The following is a 14,516-nucleotide window of genomic DNA, read 5'->3' as shown; positions in this document are numbered from 1 at the left end:
GTTTCGGCAGTTATGCCTTCATCAGAGATGTGCGGAAGCCATTGTTTTTTTTATAAGCAGGTGAATAGGTGATAATTACAATTGCCCACACCTGTGGAAGGGCAGTACATAGTGGTAATAAAAACATTAGTGAACCAACAATTATTACAATATACATATAAATACATATACAAACACAGATCAGCAGAATAAACTTGATAAATAGCATTTAGGTATCATGATGACGTATTGGAAATTTTAGACATTTTTAGTGGATTTAGTTACTTCCTACTGCACAGTAAAGGCTACAAAAATAGATGCTTGGGGGTATCTGGATAGAGAGACTGTAGTTGAATGTATGTAGGGAAATATACATAGGTATTCAAAATACAGCACATCCATATCATCTACATGTTAGCATCTCTGTAATCCTATGGGTTGGTAAAACGTATTTTACTGTAAGAGTGGCATATTAGAAATCAATTGAAATCTTTAGGAAAAGTTTTGATCCTATTCTTTAGAGAATACTTCCAGTTGCCTTACTAGTGTGTGTGTGTGTGTGTGTGTGTGTGTGTGTGTGTGTGTGTGTGTGTGTGTGTGTGTGTGTGTGTGTGTGTGTGTGTGTGTGTGTGTGTGTGTGTGTGTGTGTGTGTGTGTGTGTGTGTGTGTGTGTGTGTGTGTGTGTGTGTGTGTGTAAGTACAGTATGTGACTGGAGCATGGTTCTCTACAGGGGTTTTAGGAATGCACTGAACTTTTCAACTTTGTGGAAACACTCACCTGCTCCCTTTTAGGAATGTAAATGTATAAATGCCTGGCATAGTTTGGTAAACGAGCACTTTTATTTTCACATGAAATATGAATGTTGACCTTGTGATCCAAGACACCCACTACCTATAAATGTTTGTCATTGTCTCTCAATTCAGGTGTGAACAGACTTGATTCACACCTTTACATGAACATCTTCAATTGCTTAACTTAAGAATAACGATGAACAACTTGCAGGCATCTCCATCATTGTCTAACATAATGCCTTTTGGGACTCCTTAACATATATTTAAAGAGGCATCTCCTTAAAATATTCTATATCGAATTTTCCCCACCAGTAGGCGGGCCAACAATTCCACTGTCATTCGTATTAAAATAATACAGATATGTCCGGCAGACTACATAAACTCAAGATAACTGTGTCTTCTAAAGAGAAAAATGCGCTTATGCTTTCCCCCCCAAAAAAGGAACTAGCCCCGCCTTAATTTTACAGTCTGTTCTGCTCGTTATAGTTGGAGCGACTGTTCCACCGTCAGCGTTGAAGGTTACCTCGTGCATAGTGCGTAAACTGTGCAGGGGGGAGACTGATATTCCGCTGCTCTCACACACACTCTATCAACCGCGCGGTAATGATGCTAGTCTGAATCTTACCTAAGGTTTTCAACAAACCAAAATAATATGAACTTGAGTAGGATATTGTAAAAAAATGTTTTTGTGAAGAGCGTTCGTCAGACCATATGGCAGTGCCTTTGGTGGAGCAACTTATCATTTGCTTCTGAACAACCAGACTCGATGAACAATTTGAGAACTTTGAGCAAACTGTTCAAGCCAAACAGAGGACTTCAAACGCGGTGAATTTGGATATCGTTGGATGTAAAAGACGGATCCCTGTTAGAGCAGTGATTCAATCAAACTTATGGCGTGAAGGTAAGAGCATATCTTGCTCTGACATCTTAATTAACACAGGTCTAACGCTCTAGAGGTGAAATTGTCCACATTTATTAAGATAGGCTACCCGATACCTGCACTATAAAGGAAAGTGTAGACTAGATCCAGTTGCTTAAAGTGATATTTCAAGATCATAAGTTTTTTTTCATGTAATTAATGCTTCTTCCTTTTAAGTTTTCAATTGGTAACAATTTGCGCACGGCTGAATTTGAGAAATCGATGAGGTATTGAGTAATTTTATTGAATTGGAGCATATGCTGTAGGGCAGTGATAATTTCATGATCAACTAAACGATGTGCTCTAGGCTATGACATTTGAGTGCGTGAGTGCCTGCGTGCGTTATGTGTGTTTTTGCGTGGGTGTCTGTGTGCATGCATAAATATGTATTTATCTGCTTGCTTAAGTTTGTTTGCAAGCATGCTCTCGGCATCAAAGTGAATTTTTGTGGATTTAAGGATGATTTCTGTGTAATATGTCAGTGATGGAACATGAAAAGGTTGCATATTGGTTTTCTTCAAAGGCCTTGATGATAGAGCAAAGCAAACGTGTGATCATGTACACACTCACCACTAGTAAGTCATTTAAAGACTTATTGAATGTTTATGGTCTGCTGTGCCCCAGTGACGGTGTGTTTTTGTGATCCTGTGAGGGAACTGCCTGTTTATCTCATGCAGCTTCTTGTTCCTATCAACAGCCTCCCGAGAGCAGCAACACCATCTTTAATATGTCTTAAATGTGTTGCCTTAGAATATAAACTACTGTTACATACAGTAGGCTACACCTAAATCAATGAGGGTTGTACATGTGAGGGGTTTTGTTTTGACTCTACTCCACTTGTATTTATTACTCTTTATGGGGTCCATCTAAAATTAATGCAATTATACAACAACAACAGATTTCACAACGCATTAAGTGTATGCCCTCAGGCCACTACTCTACTACCACCACATATCTACAACACAAAATCCATCTGCATGTGTGTATTTTATCGTGTGTATGTGTGTGCATGTCTGTGCCTGTGTGTGTGTGTGTGTGTGTCTCTTCACAATCTCTGCTGTTCCATAAAGTGTATTTTTTTAATCAGTTTTTAAAAATAAATATCTAATTTAGCTAAAACAGTGTTTTGTCCCTCACAAGTAAATTATTATATGAGCAATGATAAAAATAACAAGGTGGGAATCCACAGCCGACAGTCGTACTCATGACAAAAGATGATGATAATTGCTATTTTCATCATTGCTCATATAATAATTTACTTGTGAGGGACAAAACACTGTTTTAGCATAAAATGCCAGCAGGCTTTTGGAACATATTTAAAACAATTACACAATTACTGAGAAATACCTAATTAGCCTGAATGGTGACAAATTAAAATGACTCAATACTCTCCAACTGCAGAGAAACATCTTTAAATGCAAACTGCGGAGAGACAGGAATAAATGGACACACTGTGTGCAATAATTATTTAAGCCACAGAAAATAGCAACTGTTATTACAACTGAATTGCAGTGATTTTGGGTCTGATCAAGCTATGTTATGCTACTTTTATGAATATTTATGTTTGTGCTGTCCATTGTCTTGCTTACTGGCAGGTCGGAAGCCTATAGCTCCATACCATCTCAATACGATCCTCTCAGCTCTCTGGTTACCCTGTACTGTATCTCACTCTTGTGCTGCTGATGGCAATCCAAGCTGCTGCAAGTACCCTACAGATCTGGGGTTTCCCAAACTCAGCCCCCCCCCCTCCTGGGTGCACATTTTGGTTTTTGCCCTAAACCGCTGATTCAAGTCATCAATGCTTGACTATGAGTTGGTTATTTGAATCCACTGTGATGTACTAGGGCAAAACCTAGGAGGGTGCACGTTGCCTACCCTATTTTCTAAACGAGAAGGATTCGAACAATCTCGCTTTGTTTACATGCTTGAGTCATGTTTGGTTTGTTTGGAGGTAGACTGTAGGCTTCAGCAGATTTCCCCCTTGCCGATAGCTAGCTGTCTCCCATGATTTATGAAGACCTCCATTTGAATAGTTGAGACACCACCACACTCGTACTGTAGTCTGCCAATACATCATGGCTCATGTTTCCATACCTTCAGTTTCAATAACCACAACCTTAAAATAATAACACATTAAGACATAATTTTCTGGTGTGGGTAGACGTTATGTGACATTGGGTTTTTCACATGTCAATCATTTAATTGTATTGGTAAACAACTGAACTGATATTCCCACTTCGTGTACCTTTTCCTGAGTGTGTCAACTGCCGGACGTCTCTTGCAAGCAATGCTCACAGAAAGGACTGGAGATGGAGGAGGCAATTCAGTCCAAAAACGAATAAAATGTATGGTCTGCTTATGATGGTGCAGGTTACAGTCATACACTGACACAGTGCATCTGTCTGGGCATTAAGGGGCTATAGGGGCCAACACAATGAAGGGGGTGTAAAGTGTCTGACCAGGAATGAGAATGGTATGCATTTTAAATGGTTTTTATGGCATGTGTCATATGTTCAGACAAACCTGGGTTCAAATAGCATTTGTGTTCTTCCAAATTAAAATACTGAGTGTTTGATTGTCTGCCAGTTGGGTGGGTATACACTTTTAAGACTTATTCCATTGGTTGCAATGTGCCATGCAAGCTCAATCAAGCACAGCTCAATTATTTTATAGAAAATGAATACTACTTGAACCTAGGTCTGATGTACAGTATCCCTAGTATTTGTTGCATCCAAAATACTGTCTACTGTATACTGTCTGGATAACAGCTCTTCTTATTGAAACACAGAGGAGTACATTTTTACATAATAACATAGGGAAGATTTCAATTGCATACTCCTCACGTCCTCTCTCATTTCTCCTCAAAACTCATTGGAGGAGAAGGTCAGAAGGGAGGGACCGTATAAACCTTTAGTTGGCCCTTAGTCCCTTTGAACTGTTATCCTAAGCTGATCAAAACGTCATACATCATACTTGATTTTAAATGTTTCCTGACAAACCTTATCTAAACAAATGGTCCACGGTGAAATCCTTGCCTTATCATAACTAAGCAGTCTTGGTTATTTTGGGTTCTTAGAAGCAGAGATCCTTTCTCCCCCTCTATCTCTCTCTCATCCACTGCAGGATTATAAAGAGACAATGCTCCCCTGGGAGACGTTTAACTCCTTTTAGTCACAGTCAGGCTAAATTGTCAAAGCTCTCTCCACAGACATACGAACACGTGCACACAACAATACACACACACATTCATATGGGTGTCCTCTATGGTTACTTCTGCATGGCATGATAAAGTATCACAGGTACAGGAGCAGTGTGTGTGGGTAAAATCACCAGTGAAGCCAAGCCAGGAAAAAAATCTGTTTTACAACCTATGTGTTGTGATATTTGCGTCGTTCGCCTGTTAGTTCGTATGCCTTGGCACTGTTATATATATATATCTATATCTAGGCCTAAGGCCGAGACAGTAAGAAGACACAGTGGCAGAATAAATTCAAGTCCAGAAAATATATTGCATGCAACAAACAGTTACATTACCTACAGTATGGTCATGTTTCTGACATTTTTGGACTAATAAACAACTATTGATTTAAAACCACAGAGTTGACGCAAATCACAAAGAATACACTAATTGCAGCATAATTTCAACTTAAACATTTAGATAGAAAGCGCTTTTTAAATCAGCTGATGTTACAAATTGTGCAGGTGTAGAAGCACGGTGGCTATGAAAAACTAGGAAAGGCTGGAACCTAGGAAGAAACCTAGAGATGAACCAGGCTATGAGGGGTGGCCAGTCCTCTTCTGGCTGTGCCGGGTGGAGATTATAACCGAACATGGCCAAGATGTTCAAATGTTCATAGATGATGAGCAGGGTCAAATAATAAATCAAAGTGGTTGTAGGGGGTGCAACTGGTCAGCACCTCAGGAGTAACTGTCAGTTGGCTTTTCATAGCCAATCATTCAGAGTATCTCTACTGCTCCTGCTGTCTCTAGAGAGTTGAGAAAAGCGGGTCTTGGACAAGGTAGCACGTCCGGTGAACAGGTCAGGGTTCCATAGCCGCAGGCAGATCAGTTGAAAAAGGAGCAGCAGCACGACCAGGTGGACTGGGGACAGCAAGGAGTCATCAGGCCAGGTAGTTCTGAGGCATGGTACTAGGGCTGAGAGAGAGAGAAAATATACTTACATTCACACAGGACACTGGATAAGACAGGAGAAATACTCAGATATAACAGACTGACCCTATAACAGACTGACCCTAGCCCCCCTGACACAAACATTTGCAGCATAAATACTGGAGGCTGAGACAGGAGGGGTCGGGAGACACTGTGTCCCCGTCCGACGATACCCCCGAATAGGGCCAACCAGGCAGAATATAACCCCACCCGCTCTGCCAAAGCACAGCCCCCACACCACTAGAGGGATATCTTCAACCACCAACTTACTACCCTGAGACGAGGCCTAGTATAGCCCACAAAGATCTCCCCCACGGCACAAACCCAGGGGGGGGGGGGCAAACCAGACAGGAAGATAACGTCAGTGACTCAACCCACTCAAGTGGCGCACCCCTCCTAGGGATGGCATGGAAGAGCACCAGTACGCCAGTGACTCAGCCCCTGTAATAGGGTTTGAGGCAGAGAATCCCAGTGGATCGAGGGGAACCGGCCAGGCAGACAGCAAGGGCGGTTCGTTGCTCCAGTGCCTTTCCGTTCACCTTCACACTCCTGGGCCAGACTACACTCAATAATAGGACCTACTGAAGACATGAGTCTTCAATAAAGGCTTAAAGGTCAAGCCTGAGTCTCTCTCCTATGGATAGGCAGACCATTCCATAAAAATTGAGCTCTAAAGGAGAAAGCCCTGCCTCCAGCTGTTTGCTTAGGAATTACTCGGGACAGTAAGGAGACCTGCGTCTTGTGACCGTAGCATACATGTAGGTATGTACGGCAGGACCAAATCGGAAAGATAGGTAGGAGCAAGACCATGTAATGCTTTATAGATTAGCAGTACAACGTTGAAATCAGACCTAGCATTAACAGGAAGCCAGTGAAGAGAGGCTAGCACTGGAGTAATATGAGCACATTTTTTTGGTTATAGTCAAGATTCTAGCAGCCGTGTTTTTAGCACAAACTGAAGTTTATTTAGTGCTTTTTCTGGGTATACCCGGAAAGTAGAGCATCGCAGTAGTCTAACTTAGAAGTGACGAGCATGGATTCATTTTGCTGTATCATTTTTGGAGAAAGTATCTGATTTTTGCAATGTTACGTAGATAAAAAAAAATCTGGCCTTGAAACAGTCTTGATATGTTCGTCAAAAGAGAAATCAGGGTCCAGAGTAACGCCGAAAGATGAGCTCACTCAGAAAAATTATTTTATGAATGTTTTATCTAAGGAGGCCAAATGCTCGCTGGCTTGCTGTGCATTCAATGCTATGAATGGCAACAATATCATACCCTTTTTGACCAGACAGCATCAGATGGATGGGCTACACATACTGAGACAGAGGGGTACTGTTTTGTTTGCTCGGACGCTTTCTCCGGTGAGATACATTCCGCTTCTTGCAAATTGAAGGAAATTCATGAAACACAGAAACGATTTCTAAATGTTTTGGGGAAGCCTGGCTTCTCTTTGACAGCTATGAATACACACCACTGCACAGGTAAAAAAAATTCAAAAAGATGCATGTTAAGCTCCCTACAAGTTCGAGACAAAGATTGTCCAAATAACTGACTATTGCGCAAAAAAGAGAGAGAAGAAAAGTGCTTGAGTGACATGAAATCTCTCAACAACATCTCAATGTGGCAACATGTTCAGTCAAAGGACCATTAACTGTGAATGTGGCACTAGATCTGGGCTGGTCCCCTTAGACATTTAGTCAGAATGACTAGCTTTAGATTAAGCCTTGTTACAAACAGATGGTTGGTGACATTGACAGACTCTGAGGTGTGTAGGGAACAACAGGTTTGAAGTGCAGTACCTCTCTTTTGTGATGTTAGTCTGGAAATGTTTCAATAAGATCTAAATGTTAGACTACACAGTGTGGGTTAGAGTGTGTATAGTTTAAATAGCTTTTTAACTGCAGTTTAGAAATGTTCCCCCAACTGGTACAAAACCTTACTGTGTGACCGTTACTCTGGGCTTTGATACATACAAGTAATGGTCCAATCAAATATGTTCTTATTAAAGATGAAAGATTTACATCTGGAAATAGCATGTGTCCATTTAGACCTTGGCCCATAACCTCAACATCGCAGGCATTCATTAAAGGGTTCAGTGTTGTTATGGCTTAGGATCTGCCATGATGGGCGGGCTGTCAGTCATTCCGGGATGTTAGCCAGTAGGTACACCATGGGAGCCCTGTTCATGTGGAGCGTGAAGGTGGTTTGTGAAATAAGAATGGGTTAATCAGGCTCTTGGGAATGAAGTAGAAGCATAGGCTATATGTAAAAAATCTCTCTCTCTCTCACTCATAACAAAGAAGTACGTGGACACCTGCTAGTCAAACATCTCATTCCAAAATAATGGGCATTAATATGGAGTTGGTCCCCCCTTTGCTGCTATAATAGCCTTCCACATTGCTGTGGGGACTTCCATTCAGCCACCAGCATTAGTGAGGTCGGGCACTGATGTTGGGTGATTATCCCTGGTTCGTAGTCAGTGTTCCAATTAATCTTAAAGGTGTTCGATGGGGTTGAGGCCAGGGCTCTTTGCAGGCCAGTCAAGTTCTTCCACACTGATCTCGACAAACCATTTCTGTATGGATCTCGCTTTGTGTACAGGGGCATTGTCATGCTGAAACAGGAAAGGGCCTTAACAAAACTGTTACCACAAAGTTGGAAGCACAGAATCATCTACAATGTCATTGTATGCTGTAGTATTTAGATTTCACTGTAACTAAGGGGCCTAGCCCAAACCATGAAAAATAGCCCCATACCATTATTCCTCCTCCTCCAAACTTTACAATTGGCACTATGCATTGGGCCAGGTAGTGTTCTCCTTGCATCCGTCAAACCAGTTTTTGCGTGTCCAACTGCCAATAGGTGAAGCATGATTTCTCCCCCCTGAGAATGCATTTCCAATGCTCCAGAGCCTATTGGCGGCAAGCTTTACACCACTCCAGCCGGCGCTTGGCATTGCGCATGGTGATCTTAGGCTTGTGTACAGCTGTTCAGTCAAAGGACCATTAACTGTGAATGTGGCACTAGATGTGGGCTGGTCCCCTTAGACATGTAGTCAGAATGACTAGCTTTAGATTAAGCCTCGGTGCAAACAGATGGTTGGTGACATTGACAGACCCCGAGGTGTGTAGGGAACAACATTTACCCAGCTTTGAAGTGCAGAACCTCTCTTTTGTGATGTTAGTCTAGAAACGTTTCAATAAGATCTAAATGTTCGACTACACAGTGTGGGTTAGAGTGTGTATAGTTTAAATAGTTTTTAACTGCAGTTTAGAAATGTTCCCCCAACTGGTACAAAACCTTACTGTGTGACCATTACTGTGGGCTTTGATACATACAAGTAATGGTCCAACCATAACCTCAACATCACAGGCATTCATTAAAGGGTTTAGTGTTGTTAAATGAATAATATCTCTGTAATTGTTCCTGTGTGGGATTCATACTCTCCATAGGCTCCCCTTTTCATAATTTAGTCCTTGATCTCTCTGATTGAACTGTCTTACACACAGATTTTCAAGTTATGTCACATGTACAAGTACAGTGAAATGTCTTTCTTGCACACTCAAAACCCAACAATGCAATAATCAATATCAATGTAATACTAGAAAAAAACACATGTGCAATAATAAGAAATATGAAAAACACAATAAGTAAGTAAGCATACTATATAAAGGGTAGGGCTGACTCCATTTAGTAGACTGGTAAATTGTTTGGTCGATAGGCTGTTGGTCAACCGAGATTTTTTTATTTTTAGTCGAGCAGTCACAATTTTTTCATGGTGCACAAGACACGCGTCTGACTCGCGCCTGTCTCAGTGGACTAATCCATTGTGGAGGCAACGGGGATGGGACAGTCCATCACTCTAAGACGTGATACTGAAACTGTATGCTTATATTATGTAAAAAATAATGGTGCAATAAATCTAATGTTATTTAAGGACAAATGCGGTTTCTCCCACGTTGGATATTGTCCGCGGTTCTGAAACAGCGACCATCTTCAGTGTGCAGTAGAATTAGCTTATTTCCCTATGTTGCTATGTGCATAACAGCAAAGTTAACCAACATATTGGGATGAAAACAATGTGGCGGAAGCAGCAGCAGCAGAGACAAGGAAACGGCCCTTGCTTTAGCCTGTCTCCAAATTGAGGAGGTCTATAGTGGGGCAAAAAAGTATTTAGTCAGCCACCAATTGTGCAAGTTCTCCCACTTAAAAAGATGAGAGAGACCTGTAATGTTCATCATAGGTACACTTCAACTATGACTGACAAAATGAGAAAAAAAATCCAGAAAATCACTTTGTAGGATTTTTAATGAATTTATTTGCAAATTATGGTGGAAAATAAGTATTTGGTCAATAACAAAAGTTTCTCAATACTTTGTCTTTGCCAACAAAGGTTATATAACAGAGGTGAAGACTTACAGAAAAGGTTTGACAAGGTTTTCACACACTTGCTGGTATTTTGGCCCATTCCTCCATGCAGATCTCCTCTAGAGCAGTGATGTTTTGGGGCTGTTGCTGGGTAACACAGACTTTCAACTCCCTCCAAAGATTTTCTATGGGGTTAAAATCTGGAGACTCGCTAGGCCACTCCAGGACCTTGAAATGTTTCTTACGAAGCCACTCCTTCGTTGCCCGGGCAGTGTGTTTGGGATCATTGTCATGCTGAAAGACTCAGCCACGTTTCATCTTCAATGCCCTTGCTGATGGAAGGAGGTTTTCACTCAAAATCTCACGATACATGACCCCATTTATTCTTTCCTTTACACGGATCAGTCGTCCTGGTCCCTTTGCAGAAAAACAGCCCCAAAGCATGATATTCCCACCCCCATGCTTCACAGTAGGTATGGTGTTCTTTGGATGCAACTCAGCATTCTTTGTCCTCCAAACACGACGTGTTGAGTTTTTACCAAAAAAGTTATATTTTGGTTTCATCTGACCATATGACATTCTCCCAATCTTCTTCTGGATCATCCAAATGCTCTCTAGCAAACTTCAGATGGGCCTGGACATGTACTCGCTTAAGCAGGGGGACACATCTGGCACTGCAGGATTTGAGTCCCTGGCGGCGTAGTGTGTTACTGATGGTAGGCTTTGTTACTTTGGTCCCACCTCTCTGCAGGTCATTCACTAGGTCCCCCCGTGTGGTTCTGGGATTTTTGCTCACCGTTCTTGTGATCATTTTGACCCCACATGGGTGAGATCTAGCGTGGAGCCCCAGATCGAGGGAGGTTATCAGTGGTCTTGTATGTCTTCCATTTCCTAATAATTGCTCCCACAGTTGATTTCTTCAAACCAAGCTGCTTACCTATTGTAGATTCAGTCTTCCCAGCCTGGTGCAGGTCTACAATTTTGTTTCTGGTGTTCTTTGACAGCTCTTTGGTCTTGGCCATAGTGGAGTTTGGAGTGTGACTGTTTGAGGTTGTGGACAGGTGTCTTTTATACTGATAACAAGTTCAAACAGGTGCCATTAATACAGGTAACGAGTGGAGGACAGAGGAGCCTCTTATTAAAGAAGAAGTTTCAGGTCTGTGAGAGCCAGACATCTTGTTTGTAGGTGACCAAATACTTATTTTCCACCATAATTTGCAAATAAATTCATTAAAAATGCTACAATGTGATTTTCTGGATTTTTTTTCTCATTTTGTCTGTCATATTTGAAGTGTACCTATGATGGAAATTACAGGCCTCTCTCAAATACTTTTTTGCCCCACTGTATATATCTACATAAATAAGACAGATCTTGCTTCTGTTGCCTCTTTGAGTGTTTGTTTGTTTAATAGCCTACTAATTCCGTGAGCACCAAGCCTTATGCAATTGCAAAATGTTGGATCAAGAAATTTCACCAATTCGTCAGTTTAAAAAAAAAATCTTTGCTATACTGCAATGAAGGCTTTACATTTAAAAAAAATATATAAACTGTTAGTACTTATTGATTTTAGTGTTTACACTGTTCCAAACACGCAGAAAAACTATATTGTAATCTAACAGCACCTGTTTGTCACACATAATATGCACGCAGCTCTCGCCCCTATACCCTCCTTTTTCTTGATCTCCTTATTGTTGTTATTATTATGATCATCATTATTATAATAATAATAATGTCCTAATCATTCGTAAGCTTGTGTAGTAGCTTTGTATAACCACCATCGAGCTGTAGGCCTAAGTGCGTGTCCTGTTTAGTCTTAATGCCGTAACTTAGGCCTATATTTCAATATATAGGCTACTGTATCATTCATTCATTTATTCATGTCATCACACAACATACGAGACATTCATGCTTTGAAATGCAATCAAGCGTTTTAGTTTTACAATTCAATAACAAGGGGAGCTTTGTATAATTAGCCTGAACAGGAAATAAACAGCAATTCATGATTGTGTGATGTAATACAGGCTTTTATATATCATTTTTCCCCCTGTTAGAACACTCTCTGGTACACTTATTTGGTGATTACACTGTTCCAAATGGTCAGAAAAAGTAATAATATTGTAACCTAAAAGCAACTGTTCGGCACACATAATACTCACTCAACTCTTGCTCCTAAACCCTCCTTTCTCTTGATCTCCAATAATTTCCACAACTAAGTCAAATGTCTTCCACAGATCGGATTTCCCCTTTCCCTCCTGAGCAACTAGTCAACATTTTCCCGTTTTAGAGTTTATTTTTCATGTCCTCTGCATCCATTTTTTCTGTCACGTGTTTTATTGATGTGATTATGATAGGCTATAGGTCAGGCCATATTGGTTACATGCATGGATGTTTACATGTTTCACATAAAGAGAGCAACGGTTGAGAGAATAGGGAATGTTTTTCCTACACAAATTAGGGATTTCGATAACAGAACTTTTCAATTAGAAACAAGTAAGAAACTAAATGGCTGAAATGATGTTGCTGCTTCAGTACAGACCGCGCAATAAACACTTGCTGTGTTCTGTTTTTTTTGTCTTTGGTGGGACTGGAGAACACTGTTGCATCAAGCACAATTGGTAGTGTGCTTTTCATCAAATATTGCAAGACCGTTGAGTGAGTTTTGATGTCAAAGTCACAAGATGCAATGAATTTACCATAGAATGTTGGGTATTTATTGAACTTGCATAGACAATAGAAAAAAACACATGGCAAAGTGACACAACTGATCAAAGGGAAAACCATCTCAGAAAAGCAAAAAGGGACATTTTATTGTAGCAGCGTGACTACATACAAAAATTGAATTCTTTAGTAACAAAAAACGACCTATGTTATTCGCAAACCCATGGCAAACATCTCAAACAAGTTCAAGGCAGAATTCAATGGATTGTTTTCTGTCATTCTCTGTTGCTAGCTGCTTCAGGTAGGGCTTTACCTACAAGCATGAGCTTCACCTGGCCTCCTATGCAGACAGCTGAGTAGGAAAGTAGGCAGAGAATCTCAGCAGAGGCGTGGCTAGGTGTTAGGAAAGAGCTTCCCCACAACCTAATGAGGTCATTAGAGGCTCGCTTAACGTCCCCCTTCTCTGATGCCTCCAGAAGGCAGATGCTCCACAGCTTCCCAGACTACATTATTTGAGTAGCTACTAGCTAAAATCAGCAGAATTAGTACCTGGCTTCTGTTATATTCTGATAGCATGTCTAAAGTTAAGTGTTGCTATTGGTTTCCAATGCTTACATTGCAGTTTATGGAATCTATGAGTCAGTTCAGCTGGTGTGAACTTTGTGTGTCTTCTTGAATCCATCAGGACATTCATAAATATTTCATTAGTCGGATACTATCAAAAGTGAACGCCTTTTATTCCTATGTTGTCCTATCACGATATGGCCACAATTTAAATCTTAGCTCTGTGTATTGGAATTAATAAGCCTTCACCGAACACATTTAGTATCAATCGTAAGAAGTGTAAATCGTAAACATCTGAGCATTTTTCTTCGTCAATGTTTGCAGCATACATCAAAGTGTAAACTAACAATTTCCCGAGTTGTAAAATATGTGACCTGCAAATCTCCTCCGTAAACATTTATAGAGTGATGGAGTGCTGCTCATGTTCAAACATCCCCTCGGAGGCTTAAAGAGTTACTCAGCCATTTCTGACCAGCTGTTATTTGATTCACTAAACCCAACACCTCTTGGATTCGAAAAACAATTTGTGAGCCATATTCTTTTGGACCTTGAAAGAGCCTCGTTGCAGGTTGTACTTTGAGTTGGAGCCTGAGAAATGTTAGATCATTATTACTCTGGAAACACTCCCCAGTCTTTGTTCAAATCGAGGACCCAATATTTTCTAAGATGATACAGTGAATTCATTTTGTATCTGGAACAGCTTCTACTATTTTATTAATGCAATCAATTCTCACTTTTTCCAATTTTCTCTTGTTTTTTTATCTGGGAAAGGTTCCAAACCGGAATAGATGCACATTTTAGAGGGCAAGGGTGGTAATTATTCTTAGTGATGTAACCATTTTGAAGGAAATAATTGCACAAAGAAGATAAGATAAAGGGAAGAGACTGTAATTGCTACTGTATGCAGGCCAGGGAGGGCTTTTTTCTTCTCTGCACAGTAGAGGTACAATGACTCTGCTTAGTAAATGGCTAAATGATGACTACCTACCGAAAGCATGTCACTAGGTAGCCAGACAGAGGTAAAATGGGTATGCAGTATAATGACTATCTCGGACAAGGGCAG

The 14,516-nt window shown here is 40.7% G+C and overlaps 1 protein-coding gene across 1 annotated transcript in view; it reads left to right on the top strand.

Annotated features, from left to right (window-relative positions):
- Positions 1–1,588: 1,588 nt before the first annotated feature.
- The window catches only part of LOC135546050 (D(2)-like dopamine receptor), a 46,769-nt gene continuing 33,841 nt past the window's right edge, over positions 1,589–14,516 (top strand). Inside the window, exon 1 of the mRNA XM_064974150.1 lies at positions 1,589–1,672. The gene's annotated coding sequence lies outside the window, so the exon portion shown is untranslated. The remainder of the gene's footprint in view (positions 1,673–14,516) is intronic.

Source organism: Oncorhynchus masou, chromosome 9, assembly GCF_036934945.1.
Source record: "Oncorhynchus masou masou isolate Uvic2021 chromosome 9, UVic_Omas_1.1, whole genome shotgun sequence".
Classification (NCBI taxonomy): domain Eukaryota; kingdom Metazoa; phylum Chordata; class Actinopteri; order Salmoniformes; family Salmonidae; genus Oncorhynchus; species Oncorhynchus masou.
Note: the sequence above shows the minus strand (reverse complement) of the source record. Positions and strands in the feature narration are given on the sequence as shown.